Genomic DNA, 10,436 nt, shown 5'->3' on the forward strand with positions numbered 1-10,436 from the left:
GTGCCAGTTCTTTTGCTATCTTTCTACTAGGTTGTTTGTCTTTATTCTTACTGATTTTTAGGAGTTCTTTATACAATCTAGATACAAGTTCTTTGTCAGTTATGCATTACAAATATCTTTTCTTATTCTGTGACTTTTCACTTTCTTATTGGGGTCTTTTGATAAGAAGAACATGGAATATCATATTAATATGGTGACATATGTCAAGCTTTTAGAACCTTTTGTGTTTTGTTTAAGAAGACTTCCCCTACCCTGAGGTCATGAAAATACTCTCTCATGTTGTCTTCCAAAAGCTTTATTGCTTTTCTTTTCACATTAAGATCTGTAATTCACATGGAATGTATTGCTGTGCTTCGTGTAAGTTGCGAGGAATCTGATTTCATATTTTTCCATACGGACACCCAATAGTCCCGGAATAATTTATTGAAAAGTAGGTCCTTTTCCTACTGCTCTTTGTCATAAATCAGGTGTCCAAGTACATGTGGGGCTGTATCTGGGCTGTCTATTCTGTTCCATTGGTATGTTTGTCTGTCCCTGCACCAGTATCACATTATCTTAATTCCTATAGTTTATAGCTGACAATACTGTAAGCTTTAACATATGGTAGAGCAAGGCCTCCCACCTCTCATGCCTAGGTATTTTTGAGGCTGTGATCGTTTATACACACAAATCCATTCAAATGATTAAGGAGTGTGTGGGGTGGGGTGGGGAGGAGAGGTGCTCAGGGGAGAGGTGGGGAGAGCAGGATCCTTTCTGTTTCCACGGCATCCTCCCAAGGGGAGGGAACGTATAACCACAGTGCCAATCACCCTGTAGGGAGATCACAAATGCGTCAGTGGGGTCCCTCGTCACTTACCCCAGAGGGACACACGGCTCTCAAAACCCAAATACCAAATCCGAAGAAGACAACACTCCATGCACGTGTCTTCCCGCTCTCCCAGAGGTACATCGTTTCCTGCAAATCACCTGCGCCTGGTCAGCACCCAAAACACCGATCCTGGACAGATTCGCCAATAGAGACGTGCTCAGCCGCGTTCGTGACCCCATGGAGATTCCTGTCCTCCGCTTGGGAGAAGTACCCCGTTGAGAACCCGCCGGCAGAGATACCCTGTCCGGCTGAGACGGCCTGAAGAATCGATACCTTGACGAAGGGATTTTTGTTTTTCTTCTGACCGAAAGATGCGGACAACCACACTGTCCACTGCCTGAGCACCGGACAACCAAGACAGACACACTTCATATGTGCTCCCCAAACACGCACCCTGCTCCCCAGCCTGTTATTCCTTCTCGCGCCCCTTGGCTCGGTCGGACCGTTTCGTTCCTCGTTCCTAGCTTGTGGAGCCGTAAATGTTTCGCTCTCTGCACACTAGCCAATAGGAAGAAGGATTCCGGGGAGCTTTCGGGGGGTGGGTCTGCTAGGCAGAAGACGTGCTTGTTTCCGCCCGAAGCAGGCTCCTCGGGATGCCTCGGGCTCCTTCGGCTGTGGCCTCCAGAGTAAAGTCACGTTCCGTCAGTCACCAACACTTTCACTTTTCCGTCCAGATTCTCGCGCATGCGCCCTGTGACCCTCAGGCGAGCCTTGAAATGAAAGCATCCTGAGAGAGGCGGAGGTACCCTAAACCGCGAGCCGGTAGGTCACAGGGGCAACGGCACAGCCTGCGGTGGCCGCTGCCGTCAGCTGTCTCCAAAACATAAATTGTGGAATCAAAATTGGTGGTGAGGTCCCACCGAGATTTGAACTCGGATCGCTGGATTCAAAGTCCAGAGTGCTAACCATTACACCATGGGACCTACCGGCTGTTTGAGGCTGCCGGGAGCCTTCTCAAGCCACATGGCTCACTGAGCTGCCCTTAGACAGCGCCTGGCGATGCCCGGTTCGCCTGCCCTGGGCCCTGGCCTCTGGGCCCCAGGCCACACCGGCGGGCAGAAGCGGAGAAGCGAGGGCCTCCGTGTCGCCCGCGTCCCAGCCGTTCCCGGTCCCGGGGTGTCATCTCTTGCCGCCGCTCTTTCTGCTCGCCTCCCGGGGTCCTAACCCGCGCCCCGGGAAGCCAGGAGGGCGGCGGGCTGGCGGGGGCTCGGCCCACGATGCTGGGCCAGGCTGGGGGCTGGAGAAGGCCAGCTCCGATTCGCAGCCCCGGGAGCAGGAGTCTCGGCGCACGCATCCTGGGCTTCGTACTTGTTTATTTATTTATTTACATAGGGAGTACTCTACGAGGGACACTTTGGCCGAGCGGGGAGGGAAGCGGACTGGGACGTTGGGGGACAGCGATTCAAAGCCCAGGCGGCCCACCTGATTCCGCGCGTCCCAAGTAGCTAGAGACATGTACACAAAGCGCTTTTGCTTCCACTTCTGTGCCCTGCTTTAAAAGCTACTCGATGGGACTGCTAACTTGGTGGGCGGTTCCTCTTAACATGTAGGTTTCAATCAGGTCAGTGAAAGAAACAGCTTCTTTTGAACTGTCTCATAAGTTTTAGTGAAAGTGTAAACGGTTAATGTTTCTTCACGTCAATCTGGCCAGAGGTAAAATTTTATATGCCATTTGACTCAGCAATTTCACTTTGGGAACTTTATCCTAAGGGACTACTAGGACGAGTGCCAAGTGTTCAGGATGTTCTCAGCTGTGTTGTAAAGAATAGAAAATAAATGCACATCAAGTGAAAATTGATTAAATAAATATTTTTGTTTTGTTTTGTTTTTGCTGAAGGGGATTTGCCCTGAGCTAACATCCGCTGCCAATCTTCCTCTTTTTGTACGTGAGCCCCACCACAGCATGGCCACTGACAGACGAGTGGTGTAGGTCTGCACCAGAGGAACCCACTGAGCTGCGGAAGGGGTGGGTGCCTAACTTAACCACTAGGCTACCAGGGCTGGCCCCGATTAAATAAATATTGACAATATCTATATAGTAAATATTGTGCAGGAATTTCGGGGATAAGTTATTGTATTGACGTGAAAGATATACAGGCCTAAACAAAACGAACCAAAACAAAAGACTACTTGCCAATTAGTATGTATAATAAAATCTCACTTATATACAAACAGAAAAGCTGTATACATATGTAATGAACATTTGCCATTTATTTGACCTGGGACATCTGACTGACTCCCTTTCTTGAGGGATCCAACATTGTGTGGGTCTGGGTGACAGCAGGGCTGTGCCCCAAGATAGACATACTCACTCTCCAGGCTTCTGGCAGCCAGAGTGGAAGTGTGTGTCCTTAGCTTGGCCAATTGGATTTAGAATCCAGAAGAAGGGACTTTCTGCTTAAGGTACCCAGAGTCCCATTCTGTTGCTACAGTTGAGAGCCTACTTAGCCCAAATCCGAAAAGGTCTGTGAAAGACAGTTACCTCTGGGGAGTAAATTTATGAGGGCCTCTTTTTCTGTACTGCTTGAAAAATTTTTTATAACTCTTGTGTATTGTCAGGAGAAACATAAACGATTTTCCATTTTGAGGAATGACCAAACTCCCCTTGAGTTTCTATGTTGACATAAGGGTGTCCTTCTGTTAAGGCTGGAGTGGCTTAATATCGAATGACTTTAGCATCTCTGGACCTCAGCTTTCCCGTCTATTTCCTTCTTATAGGGCTCCGTACCAGCAAGAGTGCATTGAAAATAATTTTTCAAAAGCTACTGTAGAAATCCTAAAGGATGATGATTATATCCTTTGAAAGTGTATAGGACATAGTTCCTTCTGTCCAGTATGAGGGTAAAGGAGCACCTCCCTTCTACTCCCACTTCTCCCTACTCCCATTCCCTAGTTCTTCCTTTCCAGTTCCCTCCACCGTCTTCCTCAGCTTGAAAAAAATCTTACCAGCCCAAATGAGACCCTCACTGAAATCTCCCACTCGCACATTCCTCAGGAGGTATAAAAGGATTATCTCCCTTACAGCTTTTGCCATTACTCACTGGGATTATAGGTAATTGTGTTCTGTGGCTCAGTGCCTCCCATCTTTCCCCCCTCCCTCCCTTGATTGGGCTGTGAATTCCTTTGGGGACAGGGCCCAGGACTTGCTTACCTTTGAATGTGGCTAGTACCTTACCAAACATGTTCATTGAACCCCCCTTAGAGGGCACAGGAGAACTTAGAAGAAACAACATTCCACTTTTGTGTTCAAAGACCCTTTAAGATCACATTCATTAATTTTTTTACTAATAACAGAGAAAATGGAGACAATATGTAATCTCCCTGCCCCAGCGTAAATAGTTTCTTTTAACATAAATCCACGGTGCTGTGACATCCCAAAGATGGCATCCCAAGACATATTTGATAACAGACTCTAAGCCTCCAAAAAGTGGCTTCTGAAGCGTGGGGGAGGCTCAGTCCGAGGTGGGGTTAGTGTGGCTTCAGCTGTGGCACCGAGACTGAGGGCTGAACAGCAGCAGAGTGTACCCCAGAAAGTACAATCAGGGCGGGGTTAAGAAAAGAGGGCTAAAGTGCAGGATTAGGGACTTTTAAGATACTCTCCCAAGTTTCTTGTGAGCCTGTAAATGGATAGTGAATGGAATAATGGGGACAACGATGCTTTGGGTAGTCAAAGTGGAAAGTATTCATATTCACTATCCAGGCTATGTGCAGTCGGTTTCCTTTATCCATGCCTGGCTGCTCACAGCTAGCTGGGCTAGAACCAGCCTTGCTCTGTGTCCTCGCCACCCAGGAGAGGTGATATCTGCCACAAATCCCCTGCTTTGCCTTGGGAGCCCCAACTGTGCCAGACAAGCCATCAGTGCCTCCTTGTGCAGGGTGACCAGTGATAGCCTGAGTCTCTGAGCTCGCCCCCTAGAACCCCTACGCCCAGCCCCCTACTCTGGGCCTGGCATTCCTGAGGCTCTGATGGGGAAATCTGGCCACTTATTTTTTTCAACAAGGCAGCATCCGCTTTTTATCCTTATTTTGAATATTTTCACTTTCTCTTTTTAAAATAATTATTTTATCTTTTCAGATTATAAAGGTAAAACATTTATTGTGGAAAATGTAGTAACGTAGAAGAAATATTTTAAAATCACCACAATTCCAACAAGCACTCTTAACATTTGATTTATTCCATTTCCTTTTTTAAAATGTGTTTTTACAAAGTAAGCCTCACTGTATATATAATTTTATGTTCTGCTTTTGCCCTTAACCTAATAACAAAATATCACTTGAAAACCTTTTTGTTTTTTCTCTCTTTAAAAACATTAAAAATATTTAAATGTGTAATACATGAGCATAATACAAAATTCAGAAGGTATAAAAGGAAATATACAGAAAAAGAAAACTTCCCGACTATAACTTTCTGTCCTCAGAGCAACTTGTGATGCTCTCCTTCTAGAGATTTTATTCTTAGACAAATATTCATGTGTATGCATACTCCTCTTCTTGAAAAAACTCAAAACGCTGTTCTGCACCTTCTTTTATTTACTCAGCACCACACCTTGAGGATTGTTGCATAACAGTACCTATAAAATAGACCTCATTCTTTTTCAATGGTATTTTATCGAGAGACTATTACCTTAAGTAAAATGCACAAATCTTAACCAAAGAAATCAACTATTTTCTACAAAGATATACACCTGTATGACCATCACCTAGATCAAGATATAGAGCATTTCCACCACTCCAGAAACTTCCCTGAGGCCCTTTTCCAGTCATTACCTATCCTGCTCCCTTGAAATCACTCCTCTGGTTTCTATCATCATAAATTAGTTTTGCTTATTCTTTATATATTATATTATATTACATATATAGGTATATAACTGTGGTATATTCATACAGTGGGATACTATTCAGCAATAAAAAATATACTATTGATATATAAAGCAACATGGACGAACCTCAAAAACATTGTGTTGAGGGCCGGCCCGGTGGCTTAGCGGTTAAGTGCACGCGCTCCGCTGCTGGCGGCCCGGGTTCGGATCCCGGGCGTGCACCGACGCACCGCTTCTCCGGCCATGCTGAGGCCGCGTCCCACATACAGCAACTAGTAGGATGTGCAGCTATGACATACAACTATCTGCTGGGGCTTTGGGGCAAAAATAAATAAATAAAATCTTTAAAAAAAAAAAAAAAAAAAAAAAAAAAAAAAAAAAAACATTGTGTTGAGCAAAAGAAGCCAGACACAAAAGATATCACAAAGCAATGTCTTTTGCTCATCATAATGTTTTCTTTTTCTTTTGTGAGGAAGAGTATCCTGAGCTAACATTTGACGCCAATCCTCCCCTTTTTCTTGCCTAGGAAGATCCGTGCCCATCTTCCTCTACTTTATATGGGACGCCGCCACAGCATGGCTTGACAAGCGGTGCGTCAGTGTGCGCCTGGGATCTGAACCTGTGAACCCCGGGCCAATGAAGTGGAGCACGCGCTTAACTGCCATGCCACTGGGCTGGCCCCTGATGCTGAGGAGTAAACTACTCTATGGATATACCACAATTTGTTGGTCCGTTCTCCCAGTGATGGACATTTGGGTGGTTTCCAGTTTGGGGCTAACATAAACGAAGCTACTATGACCACTCTTGTGCAAACCTTTTTTGTCTTGGACATTACTTGGGAATGGAATTGCTGGATCATAGATTAAGTGTACATTTAAGTGTATTAGGAACTGCCAAACAGCTTTCCAGAGTGGTCGTGCTATTTGACACTCCCACCAGCAGTGGCTGAGAAAGTCCCACTGGCTTCACATCTTAGCTAATAGGTGCTTATTGTTGGTCGTTTAAATTCAGCTGTTCTAGCGGGTGTCTAGTGAGCTCGCCTTGTGGTTTTAATTTGCATTTCACTGACGGTTAATGATGCTGAACATCTTTTTTACACTCTCACTAGCCACTTGGATATCTTCTTCTCTAAGTGCTTCTTCAAGTACTTTGCCCATTTTTAAAAAAATTATCTTTATCTTATTGCTTTATAGGAATTCTTCGTATATCCTGGATATGAGTCCTTTGCCAAATTTCTGTATGGCAGATATTTTCTTCCAGTCTGTGGCTTGTCTTTTCCCTTCCTTCATAGTGTCTTTTGATTAGCAGAAGATTTTAATTTTTTTTATAATCTATTTATTTATTTATTTTTCCCCCAAAGCCCCAGTAGATAGTTGTATGTCATAGCTGCACATCCTTCTAGTTGCTGCATGTGGGACGCGGCCCCAGCACGGCCGGAGAAGCGGTGCGTTGGTGTGCGCCCGGGATCCGAACCCGGGCCACCAGCAGCGGAGCGCACGCACCCAACCGCTAAGCCACGGGGCCGGCCCAGAAGGTTTTAATTTTGATCAAATCAAATTTATCCTTTTCTTTTCCTTTTATGATTAATGCCTTCTGTGTCCTTGCAAGCAGAGAGCTGGGATGTTTCCAAGCACATGGGGTAGGAGAGGGCATGTGCAGTTATACAGATTACTCAGTTACATAATGACAACTTTGATAATCTCTAGGTAAAATTTAAAGTGGGATGAGAGATGTAGATTTTATACGGGAGACGTGTTTGAAGCCAGAGCAGAGAGGCTGAAGGGTGTAAAGGCAGCTGGAGCATCTAGGCAAAGGATTAAGAAAAAGAAGAGCCATATATAGATGTGAATCCTCTGTGAAGGTCATTAGATGCAGGCTTGAGCAGAAGAGATGGCATAGAGAGCAGTGACCTCCTGGGAGGCTGGTGATCCTGAAACTGTTCCTGGCGTCTGGAACACAAGACTACATGCCCATCAAGACTGTAGACTATCAAGAATGAGAAATGGTAGGAAAAAATCAGGATGTTGGCATGTGTTAGCCCTTCATGCAGTCTTTAGGATGGTCCTAGAAGAGAGACAAGTTTTGGGCTGAAGGTGCCCTGTTGTAAAGCAGGTGTATGTGGTTGCAAAAGAGTGGCTCGCAATCCAAGTTTACTGGAAATCCTGTAATTTGGAGCCTTGCAGGGCTGGAAAAGCTGAATTCTCTGCCCCAGAAGAAAGCAGCAGCAGGGACGTAGGGAGACAGCAGGAGACCTGTTTGAGCACAAAACCAGCCTGCTACATTGCGAGGCTTTAAACACTTTCTGTCCATGAAAAGGAAAAACCTAGGGGCAAAGAACAGATTATACATGGTCTCTCTGTACCTTAGACAACTATTTTGAATAGTCAAGGTAGAGGCCATTTAACTGAGTGCCAGAGAATAGGCAAGGTGTAGAAGTCTGTGGTTGCCAGAATGGATTTCCCAGTCTCAAAGACTATGTCTAGACAAGATGTCTGGAATTGATTGGAAATGACAAAAAACCTGTAAGTTTGAGGGATCTCACTGGCAATTCAGTTTCCTTTAAAATCTGACTGATAAGAGCTAGTGAGTTTTAACGCCCACGGCCATCTGCAGGTTGGTGAACACCACTAACAGGAAGTGGGCAGTTAAGGCTGTGTAGGCCTCAGAAAGGTCAACCTGCCTAATGCTTGCTCAAATAAGGACCTGAAAGAAAATGGACAAGGGACTCCTCCTAGAGAGAAGAAACTGGAGCCACTGGATGGGCTGACCAAGGCACCCTGTCCACTGCCAGGGATTCCGAGCCTGTGGGAATAATATTCCTGTCCATGATAGGACACCCGTGGTCTGCCCCACCTCCGGGCATCAAGCTATATGAGATAGTTTAAGACGGTTTGGGTCAAGTTTCTGGTACCCGCAGGCAAAAACATTCTACTAGATACACTTTTTGTAGTAGCTTATGTATATTTTTGGTCTATCAGAAATCAAAAACAGTTGGGGAAGGACTTTCCTCAGGGTGGAAGAGAGAGTATCCAGAAGGAAGCAGACTGCAATCCCATTTCCACTTCAGCCACATGAAATGGGCATTCCCAGGCAGGCCAGAAAAAGGCCACTTGCCCAGCAGCCAATAAGATTCTTCTTTTCTGGGGGCCAGCCCCACAGCCCAGTGGTTAGGTTTGGCACGGGCTGTGGCGGCCTGGGTTTGGCTCCCAGGCGTAGACCTACACCACTTGTTGGCGGCCATGCTGTGACAGCAACCCACATACAAAAACAGGGGGAGATTGGCACAGATGTTAGCTCAGGGCTAATCTTCCTCAAGCAAAAAGAGAAAGATTGGCAACAGATGTTAGCTCAGGGAAGATCTTCTTCAGCAAAAAAAAAAAAAAAAAAAAAAAATCCTCTTTTCTGAAAGTCATGGCAGCAGTTTTCCTTTCTGAGCAGGGGGGTGAGGAACAAGCAGAGGGGAAACAGAGGGAGGAGGCTTGAGCTCCCCCTGGAGGCCCACACAATTATTTGCACCAACCTGTCCTGGACTTGGGAGTTCAGCAGGAAGTATCAGGGGATCTTCACTGTCCTGGAAGGATACCTTTGTCAATTGGTTTGGTCCAAGCTGCTTGGTTGTGTCTGAAATTCAAGGGTGGAGAGAGGCCTATGTGGCTGTTATTGTCTGTGACCTGAGTTTTGCTTGCAAACTACCCAAGGAGAAAACCTTTTATTTATGCCTTTCTGTTTTGAAAACAGCCAGACACACAGAGTGGTTGTATTATTTAGGACACTTTGGTTATAAGTCACAGGAACCCACTCAAATTAGCTTAAGTAAAAAGGGAAAAATATAAGGATATACTGTTTCACAAAACCCCTGGGCCAGACTGTAGCCAGACCTCAGGAAAGAACCAGAAGGCTGTCAGGAGTCTCTCGTTGCAGCTCCTCTTGGTGCATATGTTGAATTCTTTTCTAGCTGCAGACCGGCCTTCTCTGCTCCTCAGTCCACACGGCATAAAGGGGCAGTTCTGCTCCTGTGTGGTGTCTGAAGGGCAGCCACCCACAGAGCCTGCCTTGATGTTTTTCAGGCCCAATTCAAATCCCAACAGAGACAATCTGATTGGTCATTGGTTCAGGAGCCTGCCTCTCTTGGTCTAATACATTTTGACCAGGGATTGGGGCACACACTCTCTGGGTAGTTGATCAGTTTCTGGAGAAGAATTCCTGGAGAATTGGCTCACAGTTTAGGCAAACACCCTACAAGAGCTCCATTTTAACTACTCCTTCCTATTGGAGTAGAAGGCTCCAGATCCTGGGACAGGGAAGAGGATGTGCCTGGAATATACTGATAACTACAGCATGTCAAAATGGTCCCTGCTGGAGGATATTGGCAAAAGCTATAATTGCCAGGAAAGTGCACAGCTCTATCCTCCTAAATCAAGAATGCAAGTAATTAATCAGGATGGCAGAAATTTTGTGGAACCAGGCCAGGGACAAATGTACAAATTAAATATTTGTCTAAATATTTAATTTCTGTTTTAATTATTTTTAAACGTTTAAAAGTTATAATAACTGAAGCTAGCAAACTGTCAAAATAAATGCTCTATCCTCTTACCTCGACAAGGCAAAATCGAAAATATTATAAAGCTGTGGTTTTAGTAAGACTAAAAGTAGGCAACATACCAAAGCAATGGAGTTTAATAATTATCGTGCATGTCTGGTGGTTTAGTTGACATTTGGATAAGAACAAAGAAATACATATACATTCA

At 45.2% G+C, this 10,436-nt stretch overlaps 1 non-coding gene across 1 annotated transcript; it reads right to left on the reverse strand.

Moving 5' to 3' along the window:
* Positions 1 to 1,719: 1,719 nt before the first annotated feature.
* Positions 1,720 to 1,791, reverse strand: TRNAQ-UUG (transfer RNA glutamine (anticodon UUG)). The gene has a single exon. It is a non-coding gene; the product is annotated as a tRNA-Gln (tRNA).
* Positions 1,792 to 10,436: the final 8,645 nt, after the last annotated feature.

This window comes from Ceratotherium simum, chromosome 16 (genome assembly GCF_057802395.1).
Source record: "Ceratotherium simum simum isolate JZ-2026a chromosome 16, ASM5780239v1, whole genome shotgun sequence".
Lineage (NCBI taxonomy): Eukaryota > Metazoa > Chordata > Mammalia > Perissodactyla > Rhinocerotidae > Ceratotherium > Ceratotherium simum.